Source organism: Sapajus apella, unplaced genomic scaffold (assembly GCF_009761245.1).
Source record: "Sapajus apella isolate SASKATOON/1434 unplaced genomic scaffold, GSC_monkey_1.0 scaffold21, whole genome shotgun sequence".
NCBI lineage: Eukaryota > Metazoa > Chordata > Mammalia > Primates > Cebidae > Sapajus > Sapajus apella.
Window position 1 is genome coordinate 21,793,213 of NW_022436961.1, and position 24,860 is coordinate 21,818,072.

At 41.2% G+C, this 24,860-nt stretch overlaps 1 long non-coding RNA gene across 1 annotated transcript in view; it reads right to left on the reverse strand.

The window, feature by feature from the left end:
• Positions 1-1,393: 1,393 nt before the first annotated feature.
• The window catches only part of LOC116558176, a 99,360-nt gene continuing 75,893 nt past the window's right edge, over positions 1,394-24,860 (reverse strand). Inside the window, exon 3 of the long non-coding RNA XR_004271892.1 lies at positions 1,394-4,753. This is a non-coding gene — a long non-coding RNA (uncharacterized LOC116558176). The remainder of the gene's footprint in view (positions 4,754-24,860) is intronic.

The window sequence follows — 24,860 nt, forward strand, 5'->3', positions numbered from 1 at the left end:
TGAAGTTTGCCATGGTGTGTCTTTAGAAACAGGGACATTTTCAGCTATCCTGAGGTGTTACTTGTCACATAAAGCTTCAATTACCTAACTAATCCAGGGTACATCTGTCTTTGGAATGCAAAATCAAGTCTTATTCACAGTGAACTTTCATCTTTGTTCCTTTATCAATTGGTTGCTTTACAATGTAAAAAAAAAAAAAAAGAATTAAAGATTTGGCTTGAGAGGCACCCAAACTGAAAGACACAGAGCTCCGAATTTGATCCTAAACCATCAAAAGTGAGATTCTTTCCATCTGGTTGTCTGTCTCAGTGCTTACAAAATGACCTGCCATCTTTAGGCTACCCAGGTGAGTATTTAAGCCAACAGAAGTTTGACCTTTCAGTACATTGGAGCTCTCACTGTATGAGCAAGTGGGTTCTGGAGAGGTTTCCTGTCCCAAGTTCATGGTATGGGATCCCAGGAGCTGAACTGAGTCCCAGATTCCTCTGTGAGTGAAGAACTGCAGTGTTCCTACTCAGCCTTCACAAGAAGCATGTCTCTCTGTCCTGTCTTGTAATGGGGTTTCACTTCATTCAGCTGAGACCCTCACCAACTCATCTAATGCCCACTAGCCTATTCTTCCAGGGTTGGATCATGTTTTTGTAATGGCTCCTGTCTCCTCAATGTCTACTCTCCACCATGAAACACTGGTCCTTGAGCCGACCCAGATAAACTTTATGAATCTGATAGTCATCTGATTCTGAGAACCACAGCTTCCTCAGTGCCCCAGATGCCCCAAACAGTGCATCTCTGTCTGGGCTAAACCCTTGGACTTATTTCCTGATCCTAATCCCACCTGACAGCTGTGTGATCCAGGGTCAGCCACTTCTCCACACACACCTCTTTGCCTTCTGATCTCACCCGCCCCACTCTGGGCCCACTGGCCTTCCTGGCTCCCCTGGGACCTTTCAAACTTGATCCTACTTTTGGTCCTTCATGCTAGCCGAGGCCTCTGCCCAGTGAACTCTTGTCCCCTAACATGATGTTCTACTTATCGTTCAGGTCTCAACTTACATCTTAGTTCAGGTTGCTATATCAAAACCACCATAGACTGGGAGAATTAGGTAAACAAGAGAAATTTATTTCTCATAGTTCTGGAGGCTGGAAGTCCAAGATCAAGGTGCTGATAGATTTTCTGTCAGGTGAGGGTCTGTTTCCTGGTTCACAGATGGCTGTCTTCTTGCTGAGTTCTCACAAGATGCAAGGAGTAAGGGGTCTCTCTGGGGTCTCTTCTAGAAGGGCATTAGTCTCATTCATGAGGGCTCCACCCTCAAGAACCTATTCACCTTCCAAAGGCTCCATCTTCTAGCACGCTCCCATTGGGGGTTAGGATTTCAACATATGAATTTGTGTGTGTGTATGTGGGAGGGGGTGTGCTATAGATCATAAGCATTTGATCTATAGCAGCTTACATTTTTTTTTTTCAGAAACATCTTCTTTGATGACCTCAGTTGCTTTGACATCACTTTTTAAAAATAGTTACACAGTGCTATGGTTTAAAGGTGTCCCCTAAAGTTCACGTGTTGTAAATGTAATCCCCAATGCAACAGTGTTGGGAGGTGGGGATAAATAAGAGATGATGAGATCATGAAGGCAGCGTCCTCACGGATCAATGTCATTACCACAGGAGTGGGTTAGTTATCTCGAGTGGGCTTGTTATCACAGTAAGTCTGGCCCCTTCCTGCTCACTCGCACTCGCAAACTCTGACCTGTTCACCTTCTGCCATAAAATGATGTAGGAGGAAGGCCCTCACCAGATGCCCCCACCTTGATAATGGACTCTCCAGGGTGCAGAACTGTGAAGAATAGATTTCCTTTTTAAATAAATTGCCATCTATGGTTTTCTATTATAGCAACACAAAATGGACTATGACACTTAGCATTTACCAGTAACTGATATGTAACTATTTGTTTATTTATTTTAATTATCATGTGCCTTTCCATGTGTTTCTGGCCATTAACCTCTTCCATGCTCTGTCATCCCAATATAAGTTCCATGAAAGCAGTAAAATCCCAGATATAAAAGATTTAACCTCATTTGTTTCAGTTTCTGCTGTATCCCAGCAGGCAGGATAACTCTTGGCATATAGAAGTTGCTCAATAAATGTTAATGAAATGAGTCAGTGCTAATACCCTCCTTGGTAGGAGGGAGGACACAGACCCTGACTCTGCTAATTTCCTGACCCTGGCCACCACATAGTTACTTCAGTTCCCTTCCTCTTCCTCACAGGGCCATTCCTAACACCTACAGGGCTGGGTTACAAAGCGTGAAATAATTGTTCTGCATTTTGGTACAAGAGTACTACTGTCCTTATTTTTAAATTAAATTCAAGCATATTAACAAAATTATGAAGCTTTTTCTTTATCCTCTTTAAAGAACTCCCTTCTTCACCATGTTGCTAAATTCTCCTTTCTAACATTTTATAGATCGTTTATCACCAATAACATAAAAATCACACCTCAGGGCATTCCTGTTTCTCTCTGTATCTCTATCAGCCCTCTTTTTCCTCGGCAAAGCCTGTGGCTCCCCATGAAGGGCGGTGCTAGAGCAGAGATGCTCAGGAAAGGGACTGATGGGTGGGGCTGAACCACGGAGCAGCCATTTAGTGTTGCCCACCCAACTATAACAGGCTGTCACTTGGTGTGACAGGCAGGATGAGACATGCAGGAAACTGAGAACTGCCCGGGGAAGGCAGTGATGAATGCCAAGCTGGACTGGTCTGAAGCAGCAATAGAAATTCTGAGGCATCACTTGCAGTGATGTGGCTTAGCTGAGAACTGCTTGAAAACAGGCTGGAAAGCCAGCCTCTCAGGTTGCCATTAGGAACGGAGCAGCTCAAAATAACGGCAGCTCTCAGGGGAGTCTTGACTCACATAGATGTGGCTGGGCACATGGCTGTGATTCCAACCACACCTACACACACATGTGCACACACACACCCAGAGATGGCAGTGACTGTCAAATGTCAGCCCCTGACACAGAGTATGGAATATCTGTTTAACGGTATATAGAATATAACAGTAAAACTGAAAACAGGATATTGACATTTTAAATGAAATCTTCTGCATGCTATTGAAATACTATTTGCAATTCTAATTCCTAACAATTAAAAACTTGGCATTCCACAGAGCATTTTCTCTGCATTTAATATCACACTTGCAGTTGAGAAAACTGAAATTCAGAGTGGTCAAAAAAATCACCACAATCTCATACAGATTGTCAAATATTCTTGGAGAGTTCAATAGTACCAAAGAAACCACATTTTTTTTGCTTGTTTTAACTTTAAGCAACTTAAATCAGCCTAAAGAAATTTTCATGAAACTATAATTTTTCTTAAGTTAGTAGGTAAAATTATATTTCTGGAAAAGAGAAAATTGGGATGCGGTAATTTTATTCACTTTACAAAAGAAATATTAATTTATCTAAAGAATATGATATGGCTTAAGTCACAAATGAGAATATTTTGGAATAGCTTTATTGAGGTATATATACTGGTACATTTAAATAATCAAAATTCTTGTATAAATAAGTAATCAAATCTAGAGCATATGAAGGCTTCCTATGAAACAATAAGAAAAAAAGCAAAATTAAAATGGGCACAATGTATTACCAGCTGAGTCATGGAAGAGGAAACCCCAAAAGCCAACAAATATCTGCTTGGGAAGGAATGCTAGCACTTTCTCAATTGCCTCCTTCTTCCTGGACATGGCTGCCCAGCTAGAGACATGTATTTCCTATTCATGAGACTAAGTTCTCGCCAATGAAATTCAAGTAGAAGGGATGTGTGGAACTTCTGCCTTATTTGTCTGCAAGAAAATTGCTTTCCCTGAAATTTTTTCCAAAAGCTGGTATGTGGCAACAACCTGACTTCAACCAGGAAGTTGAAGAAAAGACTGATGACCTAAGGGATAGCAGTGTAACAAACGGAAGGATCCCTGAGTGACTGTGTGGAGCAGAGCCCTCTTGCCAGCCTGGACTGTCCAACATAAGATTAAGTAAGAAAAATATCTCTTTTATTTAAATTCTTGCCTAGATTACTATGTCTGGAGGTCTCTTTGTTACAGCTGCTTAGCTTGTACACTAACACAATGACCAATCTAACTAGTAGTCTGGGAAATGAAAGTTAAAACAAGGTAACATTTCATACCCTAAATTTGGCTGCACTTTAAAAGTCTGGTGATATCAAGAATTGACAAGGATATGGAAATGAGAAATTTTCATGTATTTCTGGAAGGAGTGTAAATTGGAACAACAATTTATCAATATTACTAAAGTAGAAAATGAGCATTCTCTGCAACCCATTCATTTCAATTCTAGGTGTAGTAACTTTACATACTGAGACATATCTCTAAGCTTATTACAACATCATTTGTATTAGCAAAAATTAGAAACAACCTGAATCTTCATTGTAACAGGATAGATGAATAAACTGTGATATTTTCATATGATAGAGCACAGTCAATAGTTAAAACAGGTGAACTGCATCTGTATGTATTAATATGAATAGATTTTTAAAAAATAATATTGAAGGAGACAGAGAGTGGAAGAACATGTGCAACATGACAGCATTAGATAAAAATTTTAAATATGCAAGGCATAACTATGTATTCTTTTACATACATATACATGTAGGAAGAGTACAAAAACATAAAGGAATACATACCAGATTCTTGATAATGGCTGTTGCTGGGAGAGGAAGGTGAAGAAATTAATCTGTGGAGAGAAACAAAATACTTCAACGTTATTACTGTTTTCTTTTTTTAAGAAAAACCATGCAAAACTGCTAAATTATTAACATTTGTTATTTATGGTTATTGGGTATAATCAGAAATGTCCAGCCAGGCGCAGTGGCTCATATCTGTAATCCTAGCACTTTAGGGAGCTGAGGCAGGTAGATCATCTGAAGTCAGGAGTTCAAGACCAGCCTCGCCAACATGGCAAAACCCCGTCTCTACTAAAAATACAAAAGTAGCTAGGCATGGTGGCATGTACCTGTAATCCTAGCTACTTGAGAGGCTGAGGCAGGAGAATCACTTGAACCCAGGAGGCAGAGGCTGCAGTGAGTTGAGATTGTGCCACTGTACTCCATCCTGGGCAACAGAGTGAAACTCCATATCAAAAAAAAAGAAAAAGAAAAAAGAACAGGAAAGAAATGTCCTGGAGCTTAATTACACCAGGTAAATTGATCATGTGTATCTGTGTGTCTCTTCCTCCAACTCCCCATTTAATGGTGTCAGGGAGGTGGCTTGGAATCAGCTATGGTGGAAGTGTTTATACCACAGAAACCAGCCAATGCTACAAACCAGCAAATGCTGTTTTCCTCTGGAGAGTTAATTACTGACAATGACTAGCACACCATTGGGGTCAACGTATCTATTAAATTAACCTTGATATTTTGAATGCTTTAAAATCTTTTCAAAGTGTAAAAAAATTAAAATTCTGCTTCATCTTATCTTCAGGATTATATTTTTTACATAAAGCATACTGAATGTGTGTCCTGCTGGTGATGGAAAAAGAAATGAAAATATCTCTCAAAAAGGTCAAACCAAGGTTAAGTTCTATTTGAAGTTTGAGAAAACCTGACTCATTTGGGTTGGGAGAAAATTTTGGACTTCCTATTAATCACGGAATTTCAGAAGCAAATGTCTTCAAGTCATTTATGGCATCCCCTAGCTGATAAGAGGCTTCCTGCCTCATCTCAGAGAAGGCAACACCAGAATGACTACATTTGCCTCACTAAATTGTAGGTGTTGAACCACAAACTTGATTTCTACTTCTGTAAAAATAAATCAGAATTAAAATGATTAAGATATGAAATTGAGCCTCCCTGTGGTTTCAGCAGGCATCTATAATCTAGAGTTATGATAGTCATATTTTCTGAAACCCAAATCAGGACTTGTGACCATAGACATATAGAGGACCATCAAGCAGAATGTTGGACCTCAGTTCTGTTGTGAAGATTCTGGAGTTTCAATCCTTCTAATTACAGTAGTAGATGATAAAGATGATTTATTTCATGTTAAGCACTTACAAGTGCTCTGTTAACCTCATTCCTTGGAATGCTTGTTTTAAAACATCCATGTTTGCTATTAAAATCCTGCCACTTGGGAGGCTGAGGCAAGAGAATCACTTGAACCCAGGAGGTGGAGGCTGCAGTGAGCCAAGATGTTGCCACTGCACTCCAGTCTGGCCAACAGAGTGAGACTGTCTCAAAAAAAAAATGTAATGCATATTAACTGGAGAAAATATAGATATGAAAAGGAAAGAAAATCATCCAGCCATAATTTTATAACTCAGAGATAACAACCACTAACAGTTTAATAAATAGCATTTCAAACTTTTTGTGTACATTTATGTATTTTTCCCCAAAGTAATATTAAACTATGTCCACTGCTTTAATTGGCTCTTTCCACTTAAGAGCTGTCATTAACTTATTTCCATGTCATTAAATTTTCTTCAAATGTGTTATTATTTTATATTACATATTTCTTATATATATATATATATATATATATATGTACAAGGTAGGCAATACAATAGAAATTCTCAGAGAATATGAAAGGCAATTTACAGAAAAAAGCAATCTGAATGGCTAGAAAACTTATGATATGTTCAAGTGAAGTATAGATTAAACCAACACATCCATAAGATTAACAAAAGTTTTCAAGTATTCCATCACATTTAACAAGAATGTGGTATAACTGGAACTCTCATACATTGCTGAGATCATAAATTGCTTCAAACATGTGGAGGAGCAATCTGTGAAGCAACTATTAGAGTTGAAACTATGCTCAGCAGGATCAGGACTGGAGTGAGTCAAGCACGTGCCTGGGGCCTGAAATTTAAGGAGGCCCTCACTCTCAGGATCATGTAAATGTAGGGTTGCCACCTGAGAGGGAAGTCCTCCTTAAAAATTACACTCTGTGTCTTTGACTGCCTTCTCCTGATCCTGGTTCTGATGCAGAACCAGGTTTCTTGTAACCTAAAAACCAATAATTCCGGACTTCTGCCAAGATGGCCGAATAGAAACAGATCCAGAGCGCAGTTCCCAGTGAGAGCGACGATGCAGAATGCGAGTGATCTCCACATTTCCAACCGAGGTACCAGGTTCATTTCAATGGGACTAGTTGGAAAGTGGGTGTAGCCCAAGGAGGGCAAACCGAGGCAGGGTGGGGTGCTGCCTCACCTGGGAAGTGCAACGGGCTGGAGGAACCCCCCCCCCAATGGAGGCAATCGGGGACTCTTCCAGCCACTCTGGCACCCCGGTTCAGATACTGTACTTCTCTCATGGTCTTTACAGCCCACAGACCAGGAGATTCTCACTGAGCCAACAAGTGCCACGGGTTTCCAGCACAAATCTGCATAGCCGTTTTAGCTGGCGCCTGGAATGCCTGTGAGACAGAGCCACCCATTCCCCTGAAAAAGTGGGGCTGAATGCAGGGAGTTAAGTGATCTGGCTCAGCGGGTCCCACCACCACAAACACCAGAAAAATGAAATAAACTGGCTTGAGATTTTCGCGCCCAGTACAGCAGTTTGAGCTCAACCTGGGTTGGTTGAGCTCAGCTGGGGCAAGGGTGTCTGCCATTACTGAGGCAGTCTGCCATTACCAAGGCAGTTCTAACCTTACCTGTGTAAACAAGATCACAAGGAAGTTTACACAACAGCTGGGTGGAGCCCAAGGCAGCTCAGAAACACCTCTGCAGGGAGACTGTGACTAGACTCCCTCCTTGCCAGGCAGGGCATCTCTGAAAAAAGGCAGCAGCTCATCAGGAACTTATAAATAAAGACCCACCTTCCCGGGACAGAGCACCTGGGAAAACGGGTGGTTGTAAGTTCTGCTGAAACAGACTTTAACGTCCCTACCCAGCAGCTCTGGAGGGAGCAACAGAGCTCCCAGCGCAACACTTGAGCTCTGATAAGAGACATAGTGCTTCCTCAAGTGGCTCCCTGGCCTCAGTATATCCAAAGAGACACCTCATACAGGAGAGCTCTGGCTGATATTTGGCAGGCGCCCTTCTGGGACGAAGCTACTAGAGGAAGGAACAGGCAGCAATCCTTGCTGTTATGCAGCTCGCATGGATGATTCCCAAGCAAGCAGGGTCTGGGGTGGACCTCCAGCAATCCTATAGCAGAGGGGCCTGTTAGAAGGAAAACTATATAACAGAAATAAATAGCTTCAATATCAACAGAAAGGATATCCACTTAGAGGCTCCATCTGAAAGTCACCAGCTTCAAAGACCGAAGGTAGACAAATCCAGGAAGATGGAGAGAAACCAGCAAAAAAAGGATAAAATCACCAAAAACCAGAATGCCTCTTCTCCTCCAAGGGATCACAACTCCTCACCAGCAAGGGAACAAAACTGAATGGAGAATGAATTTGATGAACTAACAGAAGCAGGCTTCAGAAGGTGGGTAATAACAAACTTCTCTGGGCTAAAGAAATATGTTCCAACCCAATGCACAGAAACTAAGAACTTGAAAAAAGGTTAGGCAAAATGCTAACTAGAATAACGAGCTTAGAGAAGAACATAAATGGCTTGATGGAGCTGAAAAGCACAGCATGAGAACTTCACAACACATATACAAGTTTCAGTAGTGAATTGATAAAGCGGAAGAAAGGATATCAGAGATTGAAGATCGACTCAATAAAACAAAATGAGAAGGCAAGATTAGAGAAAAAAGAGTGAAAAGAAATGAAAAAAGCCTCCAAGAAATATGGGATTATGTGAAAAGACCTAATCTATGTTTGATCGGTGTGCGTGAATGTGACAAGGAGAATGAATCCAGGCTGGAAAACACTCTTCAGGATATTATTCAGTAGAACTTCCCTAACCTAGCAAGGCAGGCCAATATTCAAATCCAGGAAACACAGACACCACAACAAAGATATTCCTCAAGAAGACAACTCCAAGGCACGTAATCATCAGAATCGCAAGGGTTGAAATTAAGGAAAAAATGCTAAGGGTAGCCAGAGAGAAAGGTCGGGTTACCCACAAAGGGAAGCCCATCAGACTCACAGCAGATATCTTGGCAGAAACCCTACAAGCCAGAGAGTGGGGACCAATATTCAACATCCTTAAAGAAAATAACTTTCAACCTAGAATTTCATGTCCAGCCAAAGTAAGTTTCCTAAGTGAATGAGAAATAAAATCCTTTACAGACAAGCAATTGCTGAGAGATTCTGTCACCACCATCAGGCCTGCCTCACAAACACTCCTGAAGGAAGCACTAAACATAGAAAGGAACAACCAGTACCAGCCACTGCAAAAACATACTAAATGGTCAAGACCATCAACAGAATGAATAAACTGCGTTAACTAATGGGCAAAACAACTAGCTAGTATCAAAATGGCAGGATCAAATTCACACATAACAATATTAACCTTAAATGTAAATGGGCTAAATGCCCAATCAAAAGACACAGGCTGGCAAATTGGTTAAAAAGTCAAGACCCATCAGTGTGCGTATTCAGGAGACCCACCTCACGTACATAGACACACACAGGCTCAAAATAAAGGGATGGGGAAAGATTTACCAACCAAATGGAGACCAAAAAAAAAAAAAAGTGGGGGGGAGGATCCAAGATGGCCGTTTAGGAACAGCTCAGGATTGCAGCTCCCAGTGAAAGCGCAGAGGGTGAGTGGATGCCGCATTTTTATTGCCCACAGACTAGGAAATTCCCAGGCGGAGAAGCGCCACAGGTCACCAGCGGCTGTTTTGGCCAGCGCGGCTGTGCCAGGCGGTGCCGCTGCTTTGCCCCGTGCAGCTGGTTTGTCGGCGCCCCGGAGCAGCGGTTCTCCGTACAAAATACACCGGTCCTGGTGCCCTTTTGGCTGGCGATTGGAGCCACGGGAAGTTGCCCATTTGTATGTTTAAAAAGGGGACTGAGCAGAGAACCAGGACAGTAGATTCCAGGGCAAGAAAAAAAAAAAAAAAAAGCGCCACAAACCTCAGTGCCGCTGTTTAAGCCAGCGCAGTGAGTGGCCGCAGGGGAAAACAAACAGACCCCGGCACCTCTTCAACAGGCGACTGGAACACCAACTTAAAAAAGGCTCTGAGGCAGGGAGCCAGGCGATCAGGCTCAGGCTCGGCTGGTGCCACCCCCACAAAAGAACAGCAACCAGAAACTCTGGATTGAGAGTTTCACAGCAAGCACAGCTGAACCCGGGATGGACAAGCTCTGTGGGGGAGGGGTGACCGCTATTACCGAGGCAGCCCACCACTACGGAGGTAGTTGGCCAATGCTGAGGCAGCCCGCTGTTGCCAAGGCAACCTGCCACTGCAGAGAGACTCCGCCTCAACAGAGGCAGGCCACCATCGCCAAAGCAGTTCTAACTACACCCATATAAACAGGACTGCAGGGAAGTTCACTCGGCAGCTGGGCAGAGCCCACAGCAGCTCAGCAAAGCCTTTACAGGCCGACAGTGACTAGGCTGCCTCCTTGCTGGGCAGGGCAGCTCTGAAGGAAAAAAAAAGAAGGCAGCAGCATAACGGAAACTCATAAAGCCCTAAATCCCTGGGACAGAGCACCTGGGAACAAAAAGCAGTTTATGAGTTCTGCTGCAGCAGACCTAAACGTACCTGCCCAGCAGCTCTGAATGAACAACAACAGAGCTCACAGCTCACCATTTGAACTCCTATAAAGAAGAGACCGTCTCCTCAAGCAGCTCCCTGACCCCTATATATCCAAAGAGACACCTCATAAAGGAGAGATCAGATTGACACTAGGCGGGTATCCTTCGGGGACATAGATAGCAGAAGAAGAAAACTGGTAACAACCCTTACTGTTCAGCAGCTGCTGCAGGTGAACCCCAGGCAAGCAGGGCCTGGAGTGAACCTCAGCAGACCTACAGCAGAGGGGCCAGACTGTCAGAAGGAAAACCAAGAAACAGAAATAACCTCATCATCAACAAAGAGAACGTCAATCTGAAAGATTTGAGACCCAATCTGAAAGCCAGCAACTACAAAGTCGACAGGTGGATAAACCCTTAAAGATGGGAAGAAACCAGCGCAAAAAGGATGAAAACACCCGAAACCAGAACACCTCTCCTACTCAAAGGGATCACAACTCCTCACCAGCAAGGGAACAAGATTGGAGGGAGAACAAGTGTGATGAAATGACAGAATCAGACTTCAGAAGGTGGGTAGTAAGAAACTACTGTGAATTTAAAGAACATGTTCTAACCAAATGCAAAGAAACTAAGAACCTTGAAAAAAGATTTGATGAAATGCTAACGAGAATGAACAAAATAGAAAGGAATATAAGTGAATTGATGGAGCTGAAAAACGCAACACGAGAACTTTGAGAAGCATGCACAAGTATCAACAGCTGAATTGACCAAGCAGAAGAAAGGATATCAGAGGTCAAACTCAATGAAATAAAACGGGAAGGCAAGACTGGAGAAGAAAGGGTAAAAAGGAATGAACAAAACCTCCAAGAAATGTGGGACTATGTGAAAAGACCTAATCTATGTTTGATAGGCGTACCTGAATGCGATGAAGAGAATGAATCCAAGCTGGAAAATACTCTACAGGATATTATCCAGGAAAACTTCCCCAACCTAGCAAGGCAGGCAAACATTCAAGTGCAGGAAATACAGAGAACACCACAAAGATATTCGTCAAGAAGAGCAACCCCAAGGCACATAATCGTCAGATTCACCAGGGTTGAAATGAAGGAGAAAATACTAAGGGCAGCCAGAGAGAAAGGTCGGGTTACCCACAAAGGGAAGCCCATCAGACTCACAGCAGATCTCTCAGCAGAAACCCTACAAGCCAGAAGAGAGTGGGGGCCAATATTCAACATCCTTAAAGAAAAGAACTTTCAACCAAGAATCTCCTATCCAGCCAAACTAAGCTTCATAAGTGAAGGAAAAATAAAATCCTTTGGGAACATGCAAGTACTCAGAGATTTCATCACCACCAGGCCAGCTCTACAAGAGCTCCTGAAAGAGGCTCTACACATATAAAGGAACAACAAGTACCAGCTCAACTAAAGGGCAAAACACCCAGCTAGCACCAAAATGGCAGTATCAAATTCGCACATAACAATATTAACCCTAAATGTAAATGGACTAAATGCCCCAATCAAAAGACACAGACTGGCAAATTGGATAAAAAGCCAAAACCCAGCGGTGTGCTGTATCCAAGAAACCCATCTCACATGCAAGGATACACAAAGGCTCAAAATAAAGGGATGGAGGAAGGTTTACCAAGCAAATGGAGAGCAAAAAAAAGCAGGAGTTGCAATTCTCATCTCTGATAAATTAGACTTTAAAGCAACAAAGATCATAAGAGACAAAGAGGGACATTACATAATGGTAAAAGGATCAATGCAACAAGAAGAGCTAACGATCCTAAATATATACGCACCCAATATAGGAGCACCCAGATACATAAGGCAAAGTTCTTAATGACTTACAAAGAGACTTAGACTCCCACACAATAATAGTGGGAGACTTTAACACCCCATTGTCAACATTAGACAGATCAACCAGACAGAAAATTAACAAGGATATCCAGGACTTGAACTCAGACCTGGACCAAGCAAGCCTAATAGACATTTACAGAACTCTCCACCCCAAATCCACACAATATACATTCTTCTCAGCACCACATCACACCTACTCTAAAATTGACCACATAATTGGGAGTAAATCACTCCTCAGCAAATGCAAAAGAACGGAAATCGTAACAAAGTCTCTCAGACCACAGTGCAATTAAGTTAGAACTCAGTATTCAAAAACTAACCCAGAACCGCACAGCTTCATGGAAACTGAACAACTTGCTCTTGAATGTTGACTGGATAAACAATGAAATGAAGACAGAAATAAAGATGTTCTTCGAAACCAATGAGAATGAAGACACAACATACCAGAATCTCTGGGACACATTTAAAGCAGTCTCTAGAGGAAAATATATAGCAATAAGTGCCCACATGAGAAGCAAGGAAAGATCAAAAATTGACACCCTATTGTCAAAACTGAAAGAGCTAGAGGAGCAAGATCAAAAAACCTCAAAGTCTAGCAGAAGACAAGAAATAGCTAAGATCAGAGCAGAACTGAAGGAGATAGAGACACAAAAAACCCTTCAAAAAATCAATAAATCCAGGAGCTGGTTTTTTGAAAAGATCAATAAAATAGACAGACCACTAGCCAGATTAATAAAAAAGAAAAGAGAGAATAACCAAATTGATGCAATAAAAAACAATAAAGGGGATATCACCACAGATTCCACAGAAATTCAAACCATCATCAGAGATTATTGCAAACAACTCTATGCACATAAACTAGTAAGCCTGGAAGAAATGGATAAATTCCCGGACACTTGCCTCCTCCCAAGCCTAAACCAGGAAGAAGCCGATACCCTGAACAGACCCATAACAAGGTCTGAAGTTGAGGCAGCAATTAAGAGCTTACCACCCAAAAAAAGCCCAGGTCCAGACGGGTTCACAGCCGAATTCTACCAGACATACAAAGAGGAGCTGGTACCATTCCTTCTTAAACTATTCCAAACAATACAAAAAGAGGGAATTCTTCCCAAATCATTTTATGAGACCAACATTATCCTGATTCCAAAATCCGGCAGAGACTCAACAAGAAAAGAAAACTTCAGGCCAATATCCATGATGAACATAGATGCAAAAATCTTCAATAAAATACTGACAAGCCGACTGCAACAGCACATCAAAAAGCTTATCCACCATGATCAAGTAGGCTTCATCCCGGGGATGCAAGGCTGGTTCAACATACGCAAGTCTATAAACGTAATTCACCACATAAACAGAACCAAAGACAAAAACCACATGATTATCTCAATTGATGCAGAGAAGGCCTTTGACAAAATTCAACAGCCCTTTATGCTAAAAACCCTCAATAAACTAGGTAATGATGGAACATATCTCAAAATAATAAAAGCTATTTATGACAAACCAACAGCCAATATCATACTGAATGGGCAAAAACTGGAAGCATTCCCCTTGACATGTGGCACCACACAAGGATGCCCTCTCTCACCGCTGCTATTCAATATAGTATTAGAAGTTCTAGCCAGAGCAATCAGGCAAGAAAAAGAAATAAAGGGCATTCAAATAGGAAAGGAGGAAGTCAAATTGTCTCTATTTGCAGACGACATGATTGTATATCTAGAAGACCCCATCGTCTCAGCCCCAAATCTCCTGAAACTGATAAGCAAGTTCAGCAAAGTATCAGGATACAAAATCAATGTGCAAAAATCACATGCATTCCTATACACCAATAACAGACTTAAAGAGAGCCAAATCAAGAACAAACTTCCATTCACAACTGCCACAAAGAGAATAAAATACCAAGGAATACAACTAACAAGGAACGTAAAGGACCTCTTCAAGGAGAACTACAAGCCACTGCTCAACGAAATAAGAGAGGACACAAACAGATGGAGAAACATTCCATGTTCATGGTTAGGAAGAATCAATATCGTGAAAATGGCCATACTGCCCAAAGTAATTTACAGATTCAATGCTACCCCCATCAAGCTACCAATGACCTTCTTCACAGAACTGGAAAAAACCACCTTAAACTTCATATGGAACCAAAAGAGAGCCCGCATAGCCAAGTCAATTCTAAGCAAAAAGAACAAAGCGGGAGGCATCACACTACTGGACTTCAAATTATACTACAAGGCTACAGTAATCAAAACAGCATGGTACTGGTCCCAAAACAGAGATATAGACCAATGGAACAGAACAGAGGTCTCGGAGGCAACACAACATATCTACAACCATCTGATCTTTGACAAACCAGACAAAAACAAGCAATGGGGAAAGGATTCCCTGTTTAATAAATGGTGTTGGGAAAGCTGGCTAGCCATGTGCAGAAAGCAGAAACTGGACCCCTTCCTGACACCTTACACTAAAATTAACTCCAGATAGATTAAAGACTTAAACATAAGACCTAACACCATAAAAACCCTAGAAGAAAATCTAGGCAAAACCATTCAGGACATAGGTGTAGGCAAGGATTTCATGACCAAAACACCAAAAGCATTGACAACAAAAGCCAAAATAGACAAATGGGACCAAATCAAACTCCACAGCTTCTGCACAGCAAAAGAAACAGTCATTAGAGTGAATCGGCAACCAACAGAATGGGAAAAAATTTTTGCAGTTTACCCATCTGACAAAGGGCTGATATCCAGAATTTACAAAGAACTAAAACAGATTTACAAGAAAAAAACTAACAAGCCCATTCAAAAGTGGGCAAAGGATATGAACAGACACTTTACAAAAGAAGACATACATGAAGCCAACAAACATGAAAAAATGCTCATCATCACTGTTCATCAGAGAAAGGCAAATCAAAACAACATTGAGATACCATCTCACGCCAGTTAGAATGGCAATCACTAAAAAATCTGGAGACAACAGATGCTGGAGAGGATGTGGAGAAATAGGAATACTTTTGCACTGTTGGTGGGAGTGTAAATTAGTTCAACCATTGTGGAAGACAGTGTGGCGATTCCTCAAGGACCTAGAAATAGAAATTCCATTTGACCCAGCAATCCCATTACTGGGTATATATCCAAAGGATTATAAATCATTCTACTATAAGGACACGTGCACACGAATGTTCATTGCAGCACTGTTTACAATAGCAAAGACCTGGAACCAACCCAAATGCCCATCGACGATAGACTGGACAGGCAAAATGTGGCACATATACACCATGGAATATTATGCAGCCATCAAAAATGATGAGTTTGTGTCCTTTGTAGGGACATGGATGAACCTGGAAACCATCATTCTCAGCAAACTGACAGAAGAGCAGAAGATCAAACACCACATGTTCTCACTCATAGGTAGGTGTTGAACAATGAGAACACATAGACACAGGGAGGGAGCACTACACACTGGGGTCAGTTGGGGCGAAATAGGGGAGGGACGGTGGGGGGTGGGGAGCTGGGGAGAGATAGCAAGGGGAGAGATGCCAGATGTAGGTGATGGGGAGGAAGGCAGCAAATCACACTGCCACGTGTGTACCTATGCAACAATTTTGCATGTTCTTCACATGTACCCCAAAACCTAAAATGCAATAAAATAAATAAATGGGGGAAAAAACCCAGGAAAACCAGGGGTTGCAATCCTAGTCTCTGATAAAACAGACTTTAAACCAACAAAGATCAAAAGAGACAATGAAGGGCATTACATAATGGTAAAAGGATCCATGCAACAAGAAGAGCTAACTATCCTAAATATATATGCACCCAATATAGGGGCACCCAGATATATAAAGCAAGTTCTTAACAACCTACAAAGAGACTTAGACTCCCACACAATAATAGTGGGAGACTTTAACACTCCACTGTCGATATTACATCAACAAGGCAGAAAATTAACAAGGATATCCAGGACTTGAACTCAGACCTGGACCAAGCGGACCTAATAGACATCTACAGAACTCTCCACCCCAAATCCACAGAATATACATTCTTCTCAGCACCATATTGCACTTACTCTAAAACTGATCACATAAGAAGTAAATCACTCCTCGGCAAATGCAAAAGAACGAAAATCATAAGAAACAGTCTCTGAGGCAACAGTGCAATCAAATTAGAACTCAGGATTAAGAAGCTCACTCAAAACCAAACAACTACATGGAAACTGAACAACCCGCTCCTGAATGACAACTGGATAAATAATGAAATGAAGGCAGAAATAAAGATGTTCTTTGAACCCAATGAGAATGAAGACAGAATCTCTGGGACACATTTAAAGCAGTGTCTAGAGGGAAATTTATAGCACTAAATGCCCAAATGAGAAGCGAGTGAAGTTCTAAAATCAACATCCTATCATCACAATTAAAAGAACTAGAGGAACAAGATCAAACAAATTCAAAAGCTAGCAGAAGACAAGAAGTAACTAAGATTAGAGCAGAACTGAAAGACATAGAGACACAGAAAACTCTTCAACAAATCAATAAATCTAGAAGCTGGTTTTTTGAAAAGATCAACAAAATAGATAGACTGCTAAAAAAGAAAAGAGAGAAGAATTGAACAGATACAATAAAAAATGATAAAGGGGATATCACCACTGATTTCACAGAAATACAAACTACCATCAGAGATTACTATAAACAACTCTATGCACATAACTAGTAAATCTAGAAGAAATAGATAAATGACTGGACACTTACACCCTCCCAAGACTAAACCAGGAAGAAGTGAATCCCCGAATAGAACAATAGCAAGATCTGAAGTTGAGGCAGCAATTAATAGCTTACCAACCAAAAAACATCCAGGTCCAGACAGGTTCAGAGCCAAATTCTACCAGATGTACAAAGGGGAGCTGGTATTATTCCTTCTGAAACTATTCCAAACAATACAAAAAAAGGGAATCTTCCGTAACTCATTTTATGAGATCAACATCATCCTGATACCAAAACCTGGCAGAGATACAACTAAAAAGGAAAATATCAGGCCAATAGCCATGGTGAACATCAATGCAAAAATCTTCAGTAAAATACTGGCAAACCAAATGCAACAGCATATCAAAAACTTATCCATCATGATCAAGTCGGCTTCATCCCAAGGATGCAAGGCTGGTTCAACATATGCAAATATATAAATGTAATCCACTACATAAACAGAACTAAAGATAAAAACCACATGATTATCTCAATAGATGCAGAGAAGGCCTTCAACAAACTTCCACAGAACTTCATGCTAAAAACTCTCAATAAACTGGTATTGATGGAATGTATCTCAAAATAATAAAAGCTATTTATGACAAACCCACAGCCAATATCACAATGAATGGGCAAAAACTGGAAGCATTCCCTTTGAAAATGGGCACTAGACAAGGTTGCCCTCTCTCACCATTCTTATTTAACATAGGATTGGAAGTTCTAGCCAGAGCAATCAGGCAAGAGAAAGAAATAAGGGATATTCAATTAGGAAGAGAGGAAGTCAAATTGTCTCTATTTACAGATGACATGATTGTATATTTAGAAGACCCCATCATTTTAGCCCGAAACCTCCTCATAATGATAAGCAACTTCAGAGAAGTCTCAGGATACAGAATCAATGTGCAAAAATCACAAGCATTCACATACACCAATAAGAGACAGAGAGCCAAATCATAAGCCAACTCCCATTCACAATTGCTACAAAGAGAATACAATACCTAGGAATACAACTGACAAAGGACGTAAAGGACCTCTTCAAGGAAAACTACAAACCACTGCTCAATGAAATAAGAGGACACAACATACAGAAAAACAGTCTATGCTCATGGTTAGGAAGAATCAATATCGTCAAAATGGCCATACTGCCCAAAGTAATTTACAGATTCAATGCTATCCCCATCAAGCTACCATTGACCTTCTTCACAGAACTGGGAAAAAACAATCTTAAACTTTATATGGAACCAAAAGAGAGCCCACATAGCCAAGACAATCCTAAGCAAAAAGAACAAAGCTGGAGGCATCAGGCAACCTGACTTCAAACAATACTATAAGGCTACTGTACTCAAAACAGCATGGTACTGGTACTAAAACAGAGATATAGACCAATGGAACAGAGCAGAGACCTTTGAAGTAATGCCACACACCTACAACCATTTGGTCTTTGACAAACCTGATAAAAAGAAGCAATGGGGGAAGGATTCCTTGTTTAATAAATGGTGTTGGGAAAACTGGCTAGCCATGTGCAGAAAGCTGAAACTGGACCTCTTCCTTACACCTTATACAAAAATTAACTCCAGATGGATTAAAGATTTAAACATAAGACCTAACGCCATAAAAACCCTAGAAGAAAACCTAGGCAATACCATTCAGGACATAGGCATAGACAATGACTTCATGACTAAAGCACCAAAAGCGATGGCAACAAAAGCCAAAATAGGCAAATGAAATCTAATTCAACTTAAGAGCTTCTACAGAGCAAAAGAAACAACCACTAGGGTGAACTGGCAACCAAAAGAATGGGAAAAAATTTTTGCAAGCTACCCATCTTACAAAGGGCTAATATCCAGAATCTACAAAGAAGTAAAACAAATTTACAAGAAAAAAACAAGCAACCCCATCAAAAAGTGGGTGAAGGATATGAACAGACACTTCTAAAAATAAGACATTTATACAGCCAACAAACATATGAAAAAATGCTGATCATCACTGGTCATTAGAGAAATGCAAATCAAAGCCACATTGAGATACCATCTCATGCCAGATAGAATGGCGATCATTAAAAAATCTGGAGACAACAGATGCTGGAGGTGATGTGGAGAAGTAGGAACACTTTTACACTGTTGGTGGGAGTGTAAATTATTTCAACCATTGTGGCAGACAGTGTGGCAATTCCTCAAGGATCTAGAACTAGAAATACCATTTGACTCAGCAATCCCATTACTAGGTATATACCCAAAGGATTATGAATTATTCTATTATAAAGATACATGTACACGTATGTTCTTTGTGGCACTGTTTACAATAGTAAAGCCTTGAAACCAACCCAAATGCCCATCAATGATAGAATGGATAAAGTAAATGTGGCACATATACACCATGGAATACTATGCAGCCATAAAAAGGATGAGTTGATATCCTTTGCAACGACATGGATGAAGCTGGAAACCATCATTCTCAGCAAACTGACAGAAGAACAGAAAACCAAACATTGCATGTTTTCACTCATAAGTGAGTGTTGAACAATGAGAACACATGGGCACAGGGAAGGGAACATCACCCACTGGGGTATGTTGGGGGATGGGGTTCTAGGGGAGGGACAGCAGGGAGTGGGGAGATTGGGGAGGGATAACATTAGGAGAAATACCTAATGTAGGTAACTGGGGGATGGAGGCAGCAAACCAACATGGCATGTGTATACCTATGTAACAATCCTGCAAGATCTGTACATGTACCCCAGAAGTTAAAGTATAATTAAAAACCCCAATAATTCCATATATATAATACATATTAATATACCTACAAATTATTTCACCCCTCTTCCAAGAGATATAAACAAGATGTAAATAGGAGTTTTATTGTCATATTGTTTATAAAAGTGAAAATGGAAAACATTTCCCAATATTCCAAATGTCTTTCAATAGATCAAACATACATAAATATGTCATATTCATGGGATGTTATATAATAATTAAAATTAATAAACTAGAATTACATGTAAGACATAGTTAATATCAAAATACAATGTTGCATGAGCAAAGCAAGTTACAGAATGATACATTTGGCATGATTCATTTATATAAACCTAAAAACGTGCAAAATAATACTGTCTATTGTTTATGGATACTTTCATACACAGTATAAAAAAACAAGTCATGAGAATGATAAACAATAAATTCATGGTACTACTTCTTTCTGTAAGAAAGGGAGGAAAAGTTTCAAAACAATGTAAAAAGAGGTCGATTTATGAAGATTTTTTTTTTAAACTGAACATATCTGAAGTAAATTCAACTAAATACCAAGACTTGTTAGAGTTGGGTGGTGAGCACTTGGGTATTACTTAAATTATTCTCCAAAGTTTTATGAATGTTTAAGATTTCCATAATTTTTTGTTGGGCATAGTGGCTTACACCTGTAATCTTAGTACTCTGGGAAGCTGAGGCAGGAAGACCGCTTCAGGCCAAGAGTTTGAGAGTAGCTTGGGTAACATAGCAAGACCCCGTCTCTACATTTAAAATAAAAATAAATAAAATAAAAATTATTAAATTTTGTAAGTTTTAAAAATGAGAAGAATAAAAACCACTAACAACATAGATATTCATGTTTATAGCTGGTAACTTTGGACAAGCCAGTTAACTTTGCAGAATATTATTATTTTTTCCTAAAATAACAACATTATTTACAATTCAGAGGGTGACAGTTGCTGTGTTTTCTAACCTCACAAAGGCTTTCCAGCTATGTACTCAACATTGCTGTTACTGAAACGACTCCTGACGTAGGATTATGGGCTTAATTATTGGCTAGTGGAGCCCTGATTGGGTCCTGTGTCATGAGATTCAGAATTTGGAATGTCTAGGCTGCTCACAGAAATATAATCCCACCTTCACCCCATTACCTTCATCTCTGTGTTTTAAGTCCTCATGTTGGACATGGTGACACACCACCCAGATCCCCCTCAAGGAAGGACTTCTTGCCCATTCCTGGAAAGACTATCAGCAGACAACCTTCAACTGTCAGTGCCTTCAGGGATTATCTCATCTGCAAGTGACACCTAGCTCAAGGTCAAGCGTTTCCCAGGGTATCCCATATCTGGAGACTGAAAGATATGGGTGAATACACATCTAACCATTTTGGCCCAACACAAGCCAGTTCTGACTAGTGATTTTAGCTCCAAAGCTCTCTCTGGGGTTGCCTGGGGTGGCTGCAGCTTCACTTCTCCCACTGCCCAATCTGGCATCTTCCCCTGGCCTTCCACAGGTATTGACATAGGGAGAATTTCCTAATAAACATTCTGCAGGCTCAACAGTCTCAGGGTCTGTTTCCTGGAGAGCCCAACTGACGGATAGGTGACAAAGTTTATGTGAGGTTTAGGAACTAGGAACTAGGGCACTTGCCACCTCGCTGGCAACAAGGATCCCATCACTGGTGATAAGCTGAACACAAATAGCTCCTGACATAAAGTGAGCATCTATACTGGGTTGAATAGTGTACTTCCAAAATTTATGTCCACCTGGAAATTCAGAATACAACTTGTTTGGAAATGGTATCTCTGTAGATGTTATGAGTTAAGGTTGTTGAGATAAAATCATCTTGGATTTAGGGTGGGCTTTAAATCCAGTGACTGGTGTCCTTATAAGGAGAGTGGAAGACATACAGACAGAGAGACATGGGGAAGGCCCTGTGAAGGTGGACGCAGGGGTCTGAGTGATGAAACCACAATTCAAGAAATGCCATGAGCCACCAGAGTCGGAAAGGAACAAGGAAGGATTCTCCCCTCACATGTTTAGAGGGACCATGGCCCTGCCAATACCTTGATTTGAGATTTATAGCCTCCAGAACTATGAGGATTAAATGTCTTGTTTAATCCACTTAAATTTGTGGTAACTTCTTATGAACATACTGTACAAGGAAATTAATACACAGGCTAGTTCTTAAAACTTTCCCCAGTGGCAAATTGAGATAGTATAGTAGCAGAAGGAAACTCAGTAGCTGGTATAAAGTATTAGTATTGAAAACTTTGGAAGAAACATTGCCTATTTTGGCAATGGAATCTAATCCTACTGCCTTAAGGTAGTTTGATATTTTAGAAAATCTGATGAAAACCTGACAGCAATTTACAGGCCATGGAGAATCAAATGTGGGGAAGCCAGTGGGCCTTCTTGCAGCATATAAAGAAGCTCTCTTCTCCTAGGAGAAGGCAGAGAAAACTGGACACCGGCCTCAGGACCTAATTGTCAGAATGGCAGGGTTCCAAGGAGGGCTAAACTCCCAGCCAAGATAGATCTGCCCTGGCAAGGTCAGGACCCTGGTGTGAAAAAATAGTACTCTTGATAGTATGATGGGGACATCCAGGTTGATTTCAGTACTTTCCTTCCCTCAATCTTGGAACTCCGAATCCTCTAAATTCTCTGGGCCTGCAGAAGTGGGCCACTCCTCTCTAGTAAGAATGTAAGAATACTTCATCCGTTTTGCTTGAAGACAGTCAAGGGAGACTCTACCCACAAGACAAGATGTGTCCCTCACCTCCTCTCTTAGCCCTTAGGCCTATAAATACAGTTATGTTGCTGTGTAACCTATCCCCTAGCTGAGGATGTGCTAGGCCTGATAAAGAAGGAAAGGGATTAGATACCAGAGGAGGGGCAGGGCCTCCCTGCATGTACCAGCCACAGCCCAAGCACCAAGAAAGGGACTTGATGCTGAGAGTGATGATCAAGGGGCAAGAACATAAGACTGGATGAAGGAAAGCCTGTAAATTTGAGAGTGCTCTCTTGAGTCTGAGAATCGAGCATCTTGGAAAAGCCTCCTGGAGATGGTGTGAACTGGCTAATAAAATGGCTTCTAGAAGCATGGAAGAGGTAATGGCCCAGCCTACGGAGGCTGAAATTTAAGAACTGCCAGAGCAGATGATTTGAGGAAGAGATGGAGAGCCTCAGGAAAGTTGACACACTGGAGTGAATATTCTAAGATCAGAAGATCTACAGGTGACCAGCTTCTGCTGAAGACCAAGATGCAGCTTTACCAAGGTCATCAGGGCTGTGCTGATGGAAGGGCACCAGGTTGTCCACCAAGTTCAATGATGGCCTCATCTGTGGACCAAGTCTGATGTAGTGGGGGCTGTCACAGACAAAGTTCGTGTGCGGCAATGGGGAGGAAATGAGGCACAAGACATGAAAGAGCAAACTGAACCACACAGTCACCTACGGTAGATATCTGTATGTGATGTGTGTTTGTTGAATGACAATGATCATGAAAGAGGACTTCTGAGAATAAATGTTGGATGCTAAAACAAAAATAATAGATGCTTGAATTTACAAGTTATTAATGTAGTTTTGAGAACCATCTCTTTCACCAGCTGCTGTTGGCACTTTCCTCTGGGCTGGTAAAAGAAGAACTTTAGACTAATTACATATAACAGAGTGTAATTGAGCAAAGAATGATTTATGAACTGAGCAGTCCCCCAAAGCAGAATGGGTTCAGAGCCACTGCAGTGCCTCCATGGGATTGGAGAGGATTTATGGGCAAAGAAAGGAAAGTAAGATACAGAAAACAGAAGTGAGGCACAGAAACAGCCCGATTGGTTACAACTTGGTGGTTGCCTTATTTGAACACAATTCAAACAGTTAGCTACCTCTGATTGGCTAAAACTCTGTGATTGGCACAAAAGTAGGTTACAGCCTGTTCAAATATTCAGTCAGGTTACAGTTTACCATGTACTTTATGTGGAAAAACTGTTAGCCTGAACTTAAAATATATAAGGAGGTAGCTTTAGGCTAAAATTAATTTATTTTAAAATTAAAAAAATTTTTTTTTGGAGACAGGGTCTTGCTCTGTTGCCCAAACTGGAGTGCAGTGATGCTATCATAGCTCACTGCAACCTTGACCGCCTGGGCTCAAGTGATCCTCCCACCACAGCCTCCCAAGTAGCTTGGGATATAGGTGTGTACCACCACTCCTGGCTTAAACATAACAGGTCAAAAAACAATACATTTAATCAGGGAAAGCCTTACCTTACTATGAAGTATATAGATAAAAGAAAAAAAAGATGGTAGAATAGAGGCAGGAATCAAGAGGCCTGGGAAATAGACATGCTGGGGTGGGTATCCTTCACGCCGTTTATGGCACTGCAGCCTACAACATGAGGCAGAGGTGTTGTGTGGTGGAAAGAGGTGTGCAGACCATGTGTCCCTGTGTGGACCAAGGTACCCATTCCCCTAGCTCCCAGAGGTATGAGTGGCAGCTTCTAATTGAGTCTCTCCCCAGGAACTGCCTAGCTGCTGCCTGGCTTAAGGTCAAGGCCCTTCCACAGGGCCAGCCCACATTCAATGATTGGCTCATGCTGGGTGCAAAGATGCAGCCCTCTTGCCTGATTAAGGATAAACTCAAGGGCCTTTCCAGCTGCACACTCCCTGTGGGGTTGACTGAGGCCCCTGAACAACTCCATCACAGCTCATCTTCCTTCTGCCCAGACCTGCAAACTTCACTCCTTTACAGATGTGGTTCCTCAGAAGACTATTAAAAAACAGGTCTCAGGACCTGTTCCAGAAACCTACCTAAGACAGTAAGTGCTGCCAACATCCATGGAGTCTGCTCAGGTGCATAGGGTTTTGAGAGCGGTGAAACTATGTTTGTAAGTCTGTCCATGGCAGGCCTGATAGCTCTG